Source organism: Narcine bancroftii, chromosome 3, assembly GCF_036971445.1.
Source record: "Narcine bancroftii isolate sNarBan1 chromosome 3, sNarBan1.hap1, whole genome shotgun sequence".
In the NCBI taxonomy this organism is placed as follows: domain Eukaryota; kingdom Metazoa; phylum Chordata; class Chondrichthyes; order Torpediniformes; family Narcinidae; genus Narcine; species Narcine bancroftii.
In genome coordinates, this window is record NC_091471.1 from 323,215,471 (window position 1) to 323,233,142 (window position 17,672).

Here is a 17,672-nt window from a genome sequence, read left to right on the forward strand (position 1 = left end):
AGGCCCGCCACGGAGAGAGAAGCCCGCTCCCTGAGGTCAGTGGAAACCCCGAGCGCAGGACTACAAAGATGACTCACGGAGCCAAACAGAAGTGCGCAACTGCGCATGCGTGAATCCTCGCGCATGTGTGATGCACGCGACAAAAACACTGACGGGAGGGGGGACCAGCTGAAGAGTGAATCTCCACAGCTTCAACAGACAAGAATAACCCGACAGCAAGACTCCCAACAGGAAAACATAGAAAATAACGGGAACAAGAAGGAAGAGAGTAAAAAAAAGGAAATCAGAAAAACAGCTGATGACCAACCCAGAGGAAGACGACCAACACCAAGACACCATTAATAAAAATAAGAAGAACAAAAATACCCAACAAAATAAAATAAACAACCCAACAAGAAAACCAGAAGAGACAGAGGTAAAGGACACAGATCCTGGAGTGGACTCAGAAGAAGAGGAGGGAGAACACAGAGAAATGGAAGATGAAGGGAAGGGCAAGTACATGGATATTTTTTTTAAAGAATATATGGAAACAGTAAAAGAATGGCAGTCACAAGAATTCAGTGAAATAAAAAGTACACAAGAAAAAATGAATAGATTAGAGATGGTCATGTAAGATGGTCTTACAATGTGTTCAAAAAAAGAAAGCAGAAATGGATAAGAAGGGAAGGTGGTGATGAGGAAACAGAAAGGAAAGATAAACAAAGTATGAAATGGCCATGTTGAACTATATGACTTTAAATATTAATGGAATAACCAAATCAAAAGGAAGAAGCTGTTAAATTTACTAAGGAAAGAAAATATTGAAATAGCATTCGTGCAAGAAACACATCTCACTGAAGTGGAACACAAGAAATTAAAGAGAGATTGGATAAGGACATGTAACAGCAGCATCATATAATTCAAAATCCAGAGGAGTAGCTATATTAATCAATAAAAATGTACCAATCAAAATAGAAGAGGAAATAATAGATCCAGCAGGGAGATATGTAATGATAAAATGTCTGATATATTCAGAAGTTTTGGAATTTACTCAATGTATATTCACCTAATGAAGATCATAAATTTATGCAAGGTATCTTTTTGAAGATTGCAGATACGCAAGGGAATATACTAATAGGAGGGGATTTTAACCTTAATTTGGACTCAAACATGGATAAAACTGGAAAAAGGACTAACAGAAAGAACAAAGTAACCAAATTTATAATTAAATCGATGCAGGAAATGCAACTTTTGGATATATGGAGGAAACAACACCCAAAGGAAAAGAAATATTCATATTATTCAGGTAGACATAAAACATACTCAAGGATAGACCTATTCCTGTTATCAGCCCACATTCAAGGAAGAGTTAAGAAAACGGAATATAAAGCTAGATTGTTATCGGATCACTCGCCCCTGTTATTAGCAATAGAGCTGGAGGAAATCCCACCAAGAATGTATAGATGGAGATTAAACTCCATGCTACTTAAAAGACAGAATTTTAGAGAATTCATTGAGTGACAAATTAAAATGTACTTTGAAATAAATATGGAATCAGTGAAAAATAAATTTATAATATGGGACGCAATGAAAGCATTCATCAGGGGACAGATAATAAGTTATGTAACTAAGATGAAGAAGGACTACAATCGAGAAATAGAACAGTTGGAAAGGGAAATAACAAATACAGAAAAAGAATTAGCAATAAAGAAAGAAACAACTAAAAGAAGACAATGGACAGACAAGAAAATAAAATATGAAACACTACAAACATATAAGGTGGAGAAGAACATAATGAAGACAAAACAGAAGTATTATGAGCTAGGAAAAAAAAACGCACAAAATACTAACTTGGCAGTTTAAGACAGAACAAACTCCTTTTTCTTTTTTCTTTGGCTTGACTTCGCGAACGAAGATTTATGGAGGGGTATGTCCACGTCTGCTGCAGGCTCGTTGGTGACTGACAAATCCAATGCGGGACAGGCAGGCACGGTTGCAGCTGTTGCAAGGGAAAATTGGTTGGTTGAGGTTGGGTGTTGGGTTTTTCCTACTTTGTCTTTTGTCAGTGAGGTGGACTCTGCAGTCTACTTCAAAGGAGGTTGCTTCCCGCCGAACTGTGAGGCGCCAAGATGCACAGTTAGATCATTTGTCAATGTGGCAGGCACCAAGAGATTTCTTTAAGCAGTCCTTGTACCTCTTCTTTGGTGCACCTCTGTCTCGGTGGCCAGTGGAGAGCTCACCATATCACACGATCTTGGGAAGGCGATGGTCCTCCATTCTGGAGACGTGACCCACCCAGTGCAGTTGGGACTGCATCAGCGTGGATTCGATGCTTGTGGACTCTGCCAGCTCGAGTACTTCGATGTAGGTGATGAAGTCACTCCAATGAATGTTGAGGATGGAGCAGAGACAGCGCTGATGGAAGCATTCTAGGAGTCGTAGGTGATGCCGGTAGAGGACCCATGATTCAGAGCCGAACAGGAGCGTGGGTATGACAACGGCTCTGTACACGCTGATCTTTGTGTGTTTCTTCAGGTGGTTGTTTTTCCAGACTCTTTTGTGTAGTCTTCCAAAGGCGCTATTTGCCTTGGTGAGTCTGTTGTCTATCTCCTTGTCGATCCTTGCATCAGATGAAATGGTGCAGCCAGGCAGGTAAACTGGTTGACCGTTTTGAGTTTTGTGTGCCTGATGGAGATGTGGGGGGTGGGGCGGGGTTGGTAGTCATGGTGGGGAGCTGGCTGATGGAGGACCTCAGTTTTCTTCAGGCTGACTTCCAGGCCAAACATTTTGGCAGTTTCCGCAAAACAGGACGTCATGCGCTGGAGAGCTGGCTCTGAATGGGCAACTAAAGAGGCATCGTCTGCAAAGAGTAGTTCACGGACAAGTTGCTCTTGTGTCTTAGTGTGAGCTTTCAGGCGCCTCAGATTGAAGAGACTGCCATCCGTGCGGTACCGGGTGTAAACAGCGTCTTCATTGTTGAGGTCTTTCATGGCTTGTTTCACCATCATGCTGAAGAAGATAGTAAAGAGGGTTGGTGCGAGGACACAGCCTTGCTTCACGCCGTTGTCAATGGAGAAGGGTTCGGAGAGCTCATTGCTGTATCTGACCCGACCTTGTTGGTTTTCATGCAGTTGGATAACCATGTTGAGGAACTTGGGGGGGGCATCTGAGGCGCTCTAGTATTTGCCAAAGCCCTTTCCTGCTCACGGTGTCGAAGGCTTTGGTGAGGTCAACAAAGGTGATGTAGAGTCCTTTGTTTTGTTCTCTGCACTTTTCTTGGAGCTGTCTGAGGGCAAAGACCATGTCAGTAGTTCCTCTGTTTGCGCGAAAGCCACACTGTGATTCTGGGAGGACATTTTCGATGACACAAGGTATCAGTCTATTAAGGAGAATCCTAGCGAAGATTTTGCCTGCAATGGAGAGCAGCGTGATTCCCCTGTAGTTTGAGCAATCTGATTTCTCGCCTTTGTTTTTGTACAGGGTGATGATGATGGCATCACGAAGGTCCTGAGACAGCTTTCCTTGGTCCCAGCAGAGCATAAAAAACTTCTGCAGTTTGGTATGCAGAGTTTTGCCGCCAGCCTTCCAGACCTCTGGGGGGATTCCATCCATACCTGCTGTTTTGCCACTTTTCAGTTGTTCAATTGCCTTATATTTTTCTTCCCGGGTAAGCTCTAGACTCAAGGGCTGTTGAGGGAGCTGGAGCAGGGCGGATTCTTGGACTGAGCAGTTGGCACTGAAAAGAGATTGGAAGTGTTCTGACCATCGATTGAGGTTGGAGATCTTGTCGCTGAGGAGGACTTCACCATCTGAGCTGCGCAGAGGGCTTTGGACTTGGGGTGAGGGGCCGTACACAGTCTTTAGTGTCTCATAGAAACCCTTGAAGTCGCCAATATCGGCTCTAAGCTGGGTTCGTTTGGAGAGGCTAGTCATTTTGGATCTTCCAGAGTTTGCGCTGAAGATGGCTGCATGCGTGACGGAGCCTCATTTTTTCTCTGGCCAGGAAGGCTTTGCAAGGTGAGCCTGGTGAGCAGATCGCTTCTTTACCAGCAGTTTCTGGATTTCCTGGTTGTTTTCGTCAAACCAGTTCTTGATTTTCCTGGAGGAGAAGCCCAGTACCTCTTCAGTGGATTGCAATATGGCCATTTTCAGCTGATGCCAGAGGGTTTCAGGTTTCCAGAGGCAGTTTGCATCCTTGAGGTTTGCTTGGAGATTTGTCTGGAAGTTTCCTCTCACTTCGTCTGACTGCGTTTCCAACATTGAACCTCTTGCTGGGGGCTCCACTGTTCTTGAACTTTGGCTTGAATGGAAGGTTGATCTTGCAGCGAACAAGCCGGTGGTCAGTGTGGCATTCCGCGCTGGGCATGACCCTGGTGTGGAGCACATCTCGTTTGTCTCTTCCTCGCACCAGAACGTAGTCCAGGAGGTGCCAGTGTATGGACTGGGGATATATCTATGTAGTCTTCAGGCTGTCTCTCTGCTGGAAAAGGGTGTTAGTAATGACAAGCTGCTGTTCTGCGCAGAGCTCCAACAGGAGGCGCCCGTTGTCATTGCACTTGCCGACACCATGCTTGCCAAGGATTCCTGGCCAGGTTTCTGAGTCTTTGTCGATGCGAGCGTTGAAGTCGCCAAGGATGACAACCTTGTCGGCTGTAGGGGTGCATTGGATGAGGTTGCGCAGATCAGTTTAGAACTTGTCCTTTTCTGCTGGTTCCGCCTGAAGGGTTGGAGCATAGACACTGATGAGGGTGATGCGTCCCTTGTTTTGAAGGGGGAGTCGCATGGTCATGATCCGGTCAGAGTGGCCTGTCGGGAGGTTTTCGAGTTTGGAGGCAATGGAGTTCTTGACCATGAAGCCAACACCAGATAGGCGTCATTCAGCCTGAGGCTTGCCAGACCAGTAGAGTGTGTAGCCCGCGCTGTGTTCTTGGAGGCTGCCTACATGTGCAAAGCAGACTTCGCTGAGAGTGGCTATGTCGATGTCGAGTCTGAGGAGTTCATGTGCGATGAGGGCAGACTTACATTCAGGTTGGTGGCTGTCAGCCTTGTCTAGCATGGTTCTGATGTTCCAGCATACTAGTTTGAGTTTGTGTGCATCTTTTGAGGGGGAGGATGTGGACATTTCCTCGGGCCTGCGCAAAGGAGCTTTTAGGTGGAGTGCAGTGTGTGCAGTACTGGCCCCACCCTTTACACCCATGGTTCGTGTGCCATGGCCAAGCAACCTGGGACGTGGCAGCGAGGTCCTTGGGTCATAGGTTTTATATCGGAGTGTCCTTCTCCTATGCAGATTGCTTAACCAGGCTGAAGAGGCCTGCCTCCCCTTTTAGGTCGAACCATTTCTGGAGATCTACGACCGCTGTCCACAGTTATGGAGTGGTGCGCCCTGGAATCGGCCTGCATGCTTTTACTCTTGCTGCAGCCGAGTGCTGGTGGTGCAGGCGAGCTTTCTTCTGCCCCTCCTGCTGGGCCCTGGAGCCCCCGGACAGGTGGCTCGATTACTTCCACACTTGGCTGTACCACGCAGGGTCGAGTGGGCAGGAACACACAGGACCACAACCTTTCCCATGCCAGACAGAACAAACTAAAAGAACGGTATTGGCATCAAGGAAAAAGGACAAACAAATTACATATAACCCAACGATCAACAAAAACTTCAGGGAATTCTATGAACAACTACATCAAACTGAAAACGAAGGGAAAGAAGACAAAATAGATGAATTTCCAACTTAAATTGAACTACCAAAATTACAGAGAAGCAAAATAAATTAAGAAAACCATTTGAAATAGAAGAAATACAGGAAATATTAAAAAAACTACCAAACAATAAAACACCGGGAGAGGATGGACTCCCAATAGAATTCTATAAAATATTTAAAGAGTTATTAATTCCTCCTCTCCTGGAAGTAATGAACCAGATTGAAAAAACACAAAACATACCAGATTCATGCAAAACAGCAATAATTACAGTAATACCAAAGACAGGGAAAGATCCACTAACACCAGCATCATATAGACCAATATCTCTACTTAACACAGATTATAAGGTAATAGCTAAACTATTAGCAAACAGATTGGCTGACTGTGTACCAAAAATAGTAAAAGTAGACCAAACTGGATTTATTAAAAAAAGACGAACAACGGACAATATCTGTAAATTCATTAACTTAATCCATGCAGTACAAGGAAACAAAACTCCAACAGAAGCGATTGCTTTAGACGCGGAGAAAGCCTTTGACAGAGTAGAATGGAATTATTTATGCAAAGTACTACAAAAATTCAATCTACCAGAGAAATATATTAATTGGATTAAAGCATTATATAAGGGAACATTGGCAAAAGTGACAGTAAATGGATATATATCAAACCAATTTAAATTAAGCAGATCAACAAGGCAGGGATGACCACTATCACGCTCACAGTTAATGTTAACTATAGAACCACTAGGATAACTGATAAGAACAGAAAATAAAATGAGGGATAAAAATAAAAGAGAAGGAATATAAAATCAGTCTATTTGCAGATGACATTATAATATACTTAACAGAACCAGAAATATCAATAAAAGAATTACATAAGAAATTGAAGGAATATGGAGAAGTATTGGGGTACAAGATCAACACAAATAAAAGTGAAGCAATGCCAATGAATAATGTGGATTTCACAAAGTTTAAGAAAGAATGACACAAGCAATTCAATACCTCAGTATACAACCAAATAATAATCTCGGCCATCTATATAAACTAAATTATCAGCCATTAATGAAAAAATTACAAGACGACTGAGAGCACTGGAAAGATTTACCACTAACACTGATAAGAAGGATAAACTGTATTAAAATGAACATCTTCCCAAGGATACAATACCTATTTCAATCATTACCAATTCACCTAACAGAGAAATTTTTCAAGGAGCTAAAGAAAATAATAAGGAAATTCTTATGGAAAGGGGGGAATCCGAGGATAGCACTAGATAAATTAACAGAATGGTACAAACAAGGAGGCTTACAACTACCAAACTTTAAGAATTATTATAGAGCAGCACAATTAAGATACCTATCAGATTTTTATCAAACAAGGGAAAAACCAGATTGGACCAGATTGGAGCTAGATAAAAGAAAGGAGAAGATACCTGAACATATACTATATGAAAAATTGGTGCAACATAGGAATTCACCAGAATTGCACCATCTGCTCAACATTTGGAAGAGATTCACATAGAAAGGAATAAAATAAATTATCAACTACCAAAATTAATATTGACACAAAATCAACTAATCCCTTTCACAATAAATAACCTTTCCTTCAGAGAATGGGAGAGAAAAGGGATCAAAAGAATAGAAAATTGTTTTTCGGGAAATAAATTATATTCTTTTGAACCAATGAAGGACAAATATAATATAACTCACGATATAATGTTTGCATACCACCAACTGAAAAACCTACTTGAAGGACAAATTGGGAAACAGTCTGAGGTTACCAGGAAGCAACTTTGAATATGTGATAACAGACACAATGATAATTTAAAAATTTGTAACAAACATGTATATTAAACTACAAGAAAAGGAGAATGAGGAAACAAATGGTAAAACTAAACAAAAATGGAAACAAGATCTAAACATAAAGATAAAGAATGAAACATGGGAAAAGCTATGTTTCGGAACTATGAGAAATTCAATAAACATGAGGTTATGCATGATACAATATAATTGGTTATGCAGGCTATACATCACACCCCAAAAGTTAAATAAATGGGACCCAACAGTATCAGACAGATGTTTTCGCTGTCAAGAGGAAACGGGAACAACAATACATGCAATTTGGGCATGTGAGAAAGTGAAAAAATTTTGGGAAGATCTAAACCAGATATTAAATAAAATTACAAAAAGCAATATACCAAAAAATCCAGAGATCTTCCTCCTAAGTAATATAAGAAATAAAGAATTTGGACTTGATTTGGATGGAGCACAAAAAAGATTTATTATGATAGCCCTAGCTGTAGCAAAAAAATGTATTATGTCATCCTGGAAATTAGAAGACAACTTGAGAATACAACGATGGTATATAGAAATAAATAAATGTATTCCATTGGAAAAAATAACATATAATTTAAGAAATAACATCACAATATTTGAACAAATATGGGAACCATACATGAAACACAATAGAAAAATCCTACCACGGACCTCCAGCACCTAAAATGACAGAAGACAACGAAATGAACGGACTCAGTATATAAAAGTAAAAGACAAAAATTTCTCGTTTATTTTTATTAAGTGATGAGATTGTTTAATGGGTTTAGTGTATCTTATAGATTGAACTTTGAATAAATGGGAAGAGAGGGTGAGGGAGGGAGGGAAGGGAGGGCGGAGAAAGGGGAGAAAATGACACTCTATATATTCAAGAGAAAAATGTCTCTATGTATTTTGGTCAGTATGGTTTATAGTGTGAAAAATAAAATTAATAAAATGCAACCTTGTTGCAGTAGCATAGAGGCCCTGATTTGAAGGAGGATCGCAATAAATTTATTTCAGCAATGTATTACCTGTTCCAATCAGAGGGACCCAAACCGGGCCTTCATAGGTCGAGAGGAAGATGGGAGTCGAACATGGGTATTACAATTGATGAGAGGTGCTGGTGCCGGGAAAGCATGACCACGGTCATTAATGCAAGGTACAGGCTGGTCCAGTATAACTTTTTGCACCAATTGTACATATAACCATATAACCATTTTCGGAGCAGAAACAGTCCATGTCGGCCTTTCGAGTCCACACCAGTTCACTAGAACAACTCCACTAGCTCAAACCTCCCACTCACCGCCAATAAAACTCCAACCTCCATGTACACATCCAACCTTCTCTTAAATGACAGAAGGGACCCTGCCGCAATTATCTGATTCAGAAGATCATTCCATTCTGCCACCATTTGCTGAGTGAAAAAGCCACCTCTAATATCTCTCCTAAAGTGTTTCCCCCTTTCCCTTAACTCATGCCCTCTTGTTCCAACCTCCCCTGTCCTCAGGGGAAAGAGTCCATTAAGTCCCCTCTCAGTCATCTACACTCCAATGCATAAAGTTCCAGTCTCCTTAATCTCTCCCTGTAATCCAGATGCTGTAAGCCAGGCAACATCCTTGTAAACCTTCTCTGCACCCTCTCCACCTTATCTATATCCTTTCTATAATTTGGAGACCAGAACTGAGCACAGTACTCCAAACCTGGCCTCACCAATGCCTTAAACAGTTGCAGCATCACCTCCCAGCACCTAAACTCTGTACTATGATTTATGAAGGCCAGCATACCATATGCTTTCTTAACCACCCTGTCTACATGGGAATCCACCTTCAGTGAACTCTGTAACATAACCCCCAGGTCCCTTTGCTCCTTTGCGTGCCTTAATGCCCTCCCCTTAACTGTATATGTCCTATTCTGGTTATTTTTACTGAAATGCAACACCTCACACTTGTCTCCATTGAATTCCATCTGCCATCTTTCAGCCCACTCTTCTAAACAAACCAAATTCTTCTGTAATCCAAGAAAATCTACCTCACTATTCACCATTCCCCCTATTTTCGTATCATCCGCATATTTGCTTACCCTTTTAAATAATATAAATATAATATTAAAGGTTACGGAGAGAAGGCGGGGACAGGGTACTGAACTTTAAGATCAGCCATGATCTCGTTGAATGGCGGAGCAGGCTCGAAGGGTCGAATGACCTACTCCTGCTCCTATCTTCTATGTTTCTATGTTTCTATGATAAACAACAAGGGACCTAGCACCGATTCCTGAGGCACCCCGCCTGTCACAGGCTTCCAACCTGACATACAGTTGTTCACCATGACTCTGCTGTTTATCTCCCAGCCACCTCTGAACCCATGTCACAATCTCTCTACTAATTTCTAGTGACTGAACCTTCCTTATTAATCTTCCATGTGGAACCTTATCAAAAGCCTTAATAACGCCACAGAAAATCAATAGATCAAAACCAGAACTCCCGGATCAATGCTTTAGGTGCGGTGTTGCAACCTGGTTGTGCCAAGGTGAGGCCCTTTTGGGTAGATCTAGGCCAAGTCCAAGAGAAAATTATAGGTAAACTGTTCCCTCAGGACCTAGAGTTGTTCGTGTTGGGAAATATATTGGACACAAAGTTTACAATGAAGCTGTCCAAATTTCAAATCCAATTTGTGTTCATCGCATTGGTGGTGACCAGGAAGTGCATTGCGGTGACTTGGATGTCTGACTCTTTTCTTAGTATCGAGCGATGGAACAAGGAAATGCAAAGTTGCGTTCCCCTGGAGAAAATAACTTACAATCTGAGAAACAAGTACAGCACCTTTCGGAAGATTTGGCAGCCATACATGCACGACATAGGGACATGGAAGTGATTGTTCTACCGTTCCCTGCTGCGGTTTCCTCTCACCCCGACTGATCCTGATCAAGGAAAGTCAAGAATGAGCAGCGACCCGGAAGCCGTCCGTTGAGCCGTGATAATCCCTGTTTCTTTTTTTTTTGTTTCTTTTTTATTATTTGTACTCTTATTCATTTCTTTAATGTTAATGTGTGTAATTGTTATTGACATTGGAGTATGAATGAATCGTTTAGTTTTATAGGTGGGGAGGGGGGTGGGTAATGACGTGGGCTTGTATATACAGTCCTATAGAAAAGGAGTACATATACATGTATCTTTGGCTTGGCTTCGCGGACGAAGATTTATGGAGGGGGTAAAAAGTCCACGTCAGCTGCAGGCTCGTTTGTGGCTGACAAGTCCGATGCGGGACAGGCAGACACGGTGGCAGCGGTTGCATGTATATGAGATTGTGAACTGCCATTGTTGGCAATATGACTGTACAAGCCTGTGTGAAGAATTATAAATAAAATATTTAAAAAAAAGATTTTGTAAAGAGCCTATTGTAATTGTTTCAGATATTGGAGTGATGTTTCATCAATTGAAAGTACCATCAGAAGATTGTGATTTTCTACTATTGTTATGGTGGCCTAATGGCGATTACAGTAAAGATATCATTTATTTGAAGCAACTTTGTCAATGATTTGTGTAAATTCTGCTCTCAGGAAATGTGCCGAAGATAATGAAGAGCTCATTTAGTTGTCAAGCGAGGACCATCATCAGAAATAATTGCCATGTTGATGATCGTCTTCAGTGGTTTCAGAAAAAGAATCAATAGATCTTTATCATGAGTTAAAGGAGATCGGTAATAAAGTAAGTTTCTTCATTATGAAATGGATTAGCAACAGTCGAGATGTGTTGGCTGTTATTCCTGAGACAGAATGAGCAAAGAAAATAAAACATCTTGATTTGGATTGTGACATTCTACCTGTCGAAATATGCCAGGGATGCAATGGTGTGTTCAATCTGATGTTTTCAAATTCAAATTTGTTTTGAAAGAATGGCCTTTGACAAGAAGAGGTATTCTTCAATCGTAAGCTCAATATATGGTTCTTTGGGAATATTGGCACCAATAGTAGTAATAACCAAGAAAATTCTGCAAGAATTGTGCAGAAGAAAATTTGGATGGGTTGATACTATACCAGATTCCATCACACAAGATTGGATGAATTGGTTTGAGAGTCTTGAAATGTTTGAAAGTTTTGAAGTCAACAGATGTTTTAAAGCAACAGACTTTGGAATTTCCACATTTGCTCAGTTACACCATTTTGCGGATGCAAGTGAAGGTGGTTTTGGTCCTGTCAGTTATTTAGTACTGCGAAATAACCAAGAGCAAGTACCTTGTGGATTTGTAATGGAAAAAGCCAGAGTGGCTCCATTAAAGCCAGTCATCATACCTTCAATGGAATTGACTTCCGCTACTAAGGTGAGCAAAATGGACACGGAATTTCAAGAAAAGAATTACAGATGGATTTAGCAGATTTTATGTTTTGGACTGATAGTACATCAGAGCTTAAATACATTAATAACAAAACCATGAGGTTTTGTTCCTTCGTGATTAACAGAATTAATGAGATCGAAAAGATTTTGCATGTTAATCAATGGAGATACGTTAAAACAGTGGATAATCCATCTGATATGTCTTCATGAGGATCAAAGGTTCAATCATTTCTGAAAAGAGCCAACACTTGGGTCTCCGATCCTCAATTTTTTTCGCAATCTCAAGATGAATGACCTCAAAATCCAGAAGAGTTAAAAGAATTTTCAATGGAGGATCCAGAAATCCAAAATACTAATGTGAATATTATTCAAATATCGAATGAAAATGATCTGATTTTTCAATCAATTTGCTATCACTCTTCATGGTTTCATTTGAAGAGGGCAGTAGCATGGATTTGCCACAAGACAGGGTTTCACCTGATGAACCCCTATTTAAATATGTGGGAGTTGATTATTTTTGTCCTTTGCAAGTAAAACAAGGAAGAAGTGTTGAAAAATGAGACGGAGCTATTTTTACTTGTTTGACAATGAGAGCGATTCATATTGAAATAGGGTTATCACTTGATACAGACTCTTTTATCAATGTTCTTTAACGCTTTATTGCCAGATCTGGTCAAGTGAAGGAATTACATTCTGATAATGGATCAGGAGCTCAACTAGAGTTAAGAAAAGAAATTCCAAATTGGAATCAACATCAAATTCATGATGCATCAATTCAGAAAGAAATTAGTTGGATACTTGATGATGATGACAATCTTCAGACAGTATTTATGTGAAATCAAAGCTTTTTTAAACAGTCGTCCAATAATTAAAATTTCTGTCAATTCATATGACATCGAGGCACTTACACCGAATCATCTCTTACTTCTTAAATATAAAACTTTAATGCCTGTGGGTCAATTTCATAAAGAAGATATTTATGCAAGATGCAGATGGAGACAAGCACATTTCATTGCAGATTTATTTTGGAAAGGTTGGGTTAAAGAATATCTTTCATTATTACAAGAAAGACAAAAATGGTCTAAATCTAAACACAATTTTGTATGCAGAGACATTTTAATTATCAAGGACGATTCTGCACTAGGAATTTTTGGTTACTGGGGAAAATTGTGGAAACAATTTTGGACTGAAAAAGGTTTCATTTGGCAAGTGTGGATTAAAACCAAGATTGGGTACTTAAATCAAGCTATTACTAAAATCTGTCTTTTACAAGCAGCAGAAAGTTTTGATTTCTAAACATATATTTACCATATTTACTATTATATCTGTAATAGCAATTATTATATATTAGTCATTATTGTCTATTGTAATAATTAGTGGCCGGAATGTAAAGGTTAAAACCTTATATTTTTACTTCTTAGATAATTTTCTGCCCATTCCTTTAAGAAATTGTTGTTTGTAGCATTACAAACATATAATGTCATATGTTGTAATATCCGGAGAGTTTGCATCTGATTCTTCGAAGAATTTTGGAGGAGACATAAGCTCGAGATAATTTTCTTTGAATTCATCTTAATTCGTCTTAATAATCTTTTGTCTATTTCTTCTTATATCTATTTAAAGTTGAATTTGTTACATCATTATACATTCTGCTTTGTTGTTCATCATTATGAAAATCTCAATGCGAAGTTATGCAAAATATTTAACCGTTTTATCAATGAATTAAAGCTACTTACAGCCAACGACAAAGTTTGATTTATTGGATTAATAAGATAGTAATTCTGAACATTGTTGCTCATGTCTCTTTGAATATGACACATTTTGAAATTGGGAAATACTAGAACTTGGAAAGTGTCATCTATACTTAAAACTAAATCTGATCTTCTTTCTACATATCTTATTGGAAAACAATTGTTGAGAAGTAAATTCACTTTTATATTCATGATGAAAAGCCTAGGAAGTTACTTGCAGGTCAGTTGAAAATACTACATTAATAATATTCAAATAAGAGATGAAACAATGACAACAGATCATTCTAAAATTAATGAGACTATCAAACAATTTTATTCTAGCCTTTATACTTCTGAATTTAAGAATAATTTTACTTCAATGGCAGAGTTACTCGAATGTATAAATTTACCTGTTTTATCACAGGATCAGTATATGAGGCTGGAGGAGCCCATTTCTTAGGATGAAATCTCTATAAATATCTCCTCTATTCAGTCTGGTAAATCACCAGGTCCAGGTGGATTCCCTGCAGAATTTTATTTACTTTTTTTAAAGACTTTATTTATTCATTCAAAAAACAAATAGTATATGACATATACAACAATTAACCATAAACATGAACATTATTTTTCATATATAGGAAAAAAGAAAAAAAAAGAAAAGAAAAGAATACCCCCCCCCTTCAGCCAACTCTCATAAGGAGAGCCATAAAGAAAGATAAAAGAAAAAATATTAAAGGTTTTATAATCTACATTTCAGGAGTTAAATATAACTGATGTAAAGAATTATAGTTAATCATTGCATAACGTGCATTTATCAATCTAGTTACACTATCATAACAGATATCTAACCAATCATCCTCAGAAAAAATAAAACCAGTATCCGCTTCCCAATTACTTTTAGATCTATCCCAACCCTTTTTATCCATGCCATCCTGTAATATTTGATACATAGTTGAAATATAACCCTTCTCTGGTACCTTCATAAGAAAAGTCTCAAATTTAGTTATTTTAGGTAAAATCATATCTCTACCAAACATACATTTTACCAAAGATTGAATATGATAATAGAGAAACAAAGAGTTCTTATCAATACCAAAACTGTCCCTCATCTGATTAAAAGATAAAAATTTACCCTCTTTAAAACAACCTCCCAAATTTTTCACACCTTTAAATCTCCAATGTAATAAACTTCGATTATGTATTGAGAAAGAAATAAGTTGATTATTATACAACAGAGTCAAAGCCGATAATTCACCCCTAGAACCTTTCATTTTTTTTTTATTTGTCCATAACTTCATTAAATGTTTTAGTATAGGCACATTATGTTGCTGTAACAAATTTATATTCCATCTAAACAAAAATTTATGTATTTTAAATTCAGAAATATTTGCCATCTCAATTTTGGCCCAACTAGGGAGCCATTCCAAATCCATCAATGAACTAATAAATTTAAGTTGGGCTGCTTCATAATAATTTCAAAAATGTGGTAAATGTAGTCCCCCTAACTCATATTTCCAAGTTAATTTATTCAAGGCTACTCTTGAAAATTTACCTCTCCATAAAAACTCCCTATCCATTTTATTCAAGTCTCGAAAAAAATATTATCAAGTAAATACAGAATAGATTGAAACAAATATTGTATACGCAGAAAAATATTAATCTTAACTGTATTTATCCTACCCAATAAATTAATAGGTAAATCTTTCAATTTAATCAAATCAGTTTTTTTTATTAACAGAACATAATTTAATTTATATAAACATTGATAATTAACATCCAAAATTATACCCAAATATTTAATTAGATCAGTCCATTTCAAATTAATAATATTGTTATAAACTGAATAATCTCCTTCACTTACTGGTAATACTTCACTTTTTTCCCAATTAACTTTATATCCAGAAAGACATCCATATTGTATTAAACACTCCAAGTACAAAAGTGACTGAGCTGGGTTTGTTAAATACACCAATACATCATCAGCAAATAAATTAATTTTATACTCCTTGTCTAAAACGTTCATACCTTGTATCTGTGTATTTTGTCTTATCAGCTTTGCTAAAGGTTCAATCACTAATGCAAACAAACCTGGTGATAAAGAACAACCTTGACAAGTTGATTGAGTCAATTTAAAAGATTCCAAAATCAAACCATTCATCAATACTCTAGCTACCGGTTTACTATATAGAGCCAATAAAGAAAGGACCAAACATAAATTTCTCCAAAACTTTAAACAAAAAATTCCATTCAACCCTATTAAATGCTTTTTCTGCATCTAAAGATATCACCATCGGGTGATCTGAAGATTATTAAAAATCCTTATTCTTTTCTAAGAAATCATTTTAGGTTCTACTTCACCTTTTTCATTTTCTAAATTGACACATAATCTGGTGATGAGAATTAGATTGAGAATATGGGCTCAATTTAGGAAATGTTTTGGTTATAGTAATTTTTCTCTGGCTAGTTCTATTTTAGAAAACTATCTATTCCTGCCTTCAGTATTAGACGAGGGCTTTATGGAATGATACAGACTTGGTATTAGAAATTTTAAAGATTTATTTAATCAAAATAACTTTGCTTCTTTTCAACAATTATCAGTTAAATTTAAGCTCTTGAATAGACATATTTTTAGATATTGGAAGTTAGGAATTCTGTTCGGTCTAAATTTGATACTTTTCCTCAAATTGCAGATTCACATATTGAGGATTTTGTTTTTGGCCTACAATTTGTTCACAGTGGATTGATATCACATATTTATATTGATTTATTGGATTTAAGATTAGCCTCAATGGCTAAGATTAAAAATGATTGGGAGTGTGATCTTAATATAACTTTTTTAAGATGAGGATTGGGTTTCCACTCTTAGTTTGATCAATGAGTCTTCATTCTGTGCATGAAACTGTTTATTACAATTTAAGGTGATACACAAAATACACATCTAAACTCAAATTAGCTCAGTTCTTTGTGGATGTTCATCCATTTTGTGAAAAATCTATAATTGGTGAAGCCTCATGGATTCATATGTTTTGGGAATGCCCTAAATTTCAAAGATATTGGGAGAATAGTTTTCATTCTTTGTCAATGCTTTTTAAGATTAAATGAGATCTTTGCCCTTTAACTGCACTGTTTGGTTTTTCACATGAACCAGATAAACTTTTGTCAGCATCTCAAGAGAAAGGTTTAGCTTTTAGCACGTTGATAGCCAGATGAGCAGTTTTAATGAAATGGAAGGATGAACTCTGTCTGACTCATGCACAGTGGCTAATACTATACCTAATTTCCTCTAAACCTAGATATGATATGACATCGCATAGCCACTGTGCATGAAAAGTTTCAGTTGGACAAGGTATATGGGGCCCATTTAAAGAATGCTATCATGACTTCAGGTTTTAGATGACGTAGGTGCTCTAGGACTGATCCATTTGTCTTCTAGAGGTCACAACCTTTGTACTTTTCTTGTAACCTTGACTAGAAGGAAGGAGAAGATTTTTTTTTCTTTTAGGTAAGTGGATTTGTTGGTTTAATTATAATTATTCTGTATAATATCCTTTTTATAGATCTTATTAAGATATATTGTGATTTGTTGTAATAGTAATTAATTGATTTATATGTATAATTACTTTAACAGATAATCACAATTAATATTGAAGGAATTTAAAATATGGCACATTGTGTATTTACTTAATTTTATGTTATGTATATATTATTATTTTTCCTTGCATTTTAATATTTTGTGTATGGATGATTATGTTAAACTCAATAAAAATTTTTTAAAAGAAAAGACTTTTGAAAAAGAACCTTATTTAAATGGGGATCTTTCTTTGCCATATATAGGACAAAATAAGCAAATGAAGTGAGTCAAAAAATGATTAAGGATTAAAAATTGGTCTAGACTGACAGATACAAAAATGTAGGTAGAATGTTCATTTTAATAGAATTAATATGATCAATCGAAGAGAAAGGGAAGGAGACAATTTCATTAAAGACAGTTTCACATTGTAATGCCAAGATAAGTGAATTGATCTCTCACAATCTTAAAAGAAAAATTGGAACATACTATTCTATTGTCCAGGAGCATTTATGGGGAAAGGTTCACTCTTATGCAGATTTAACGTATACCCTG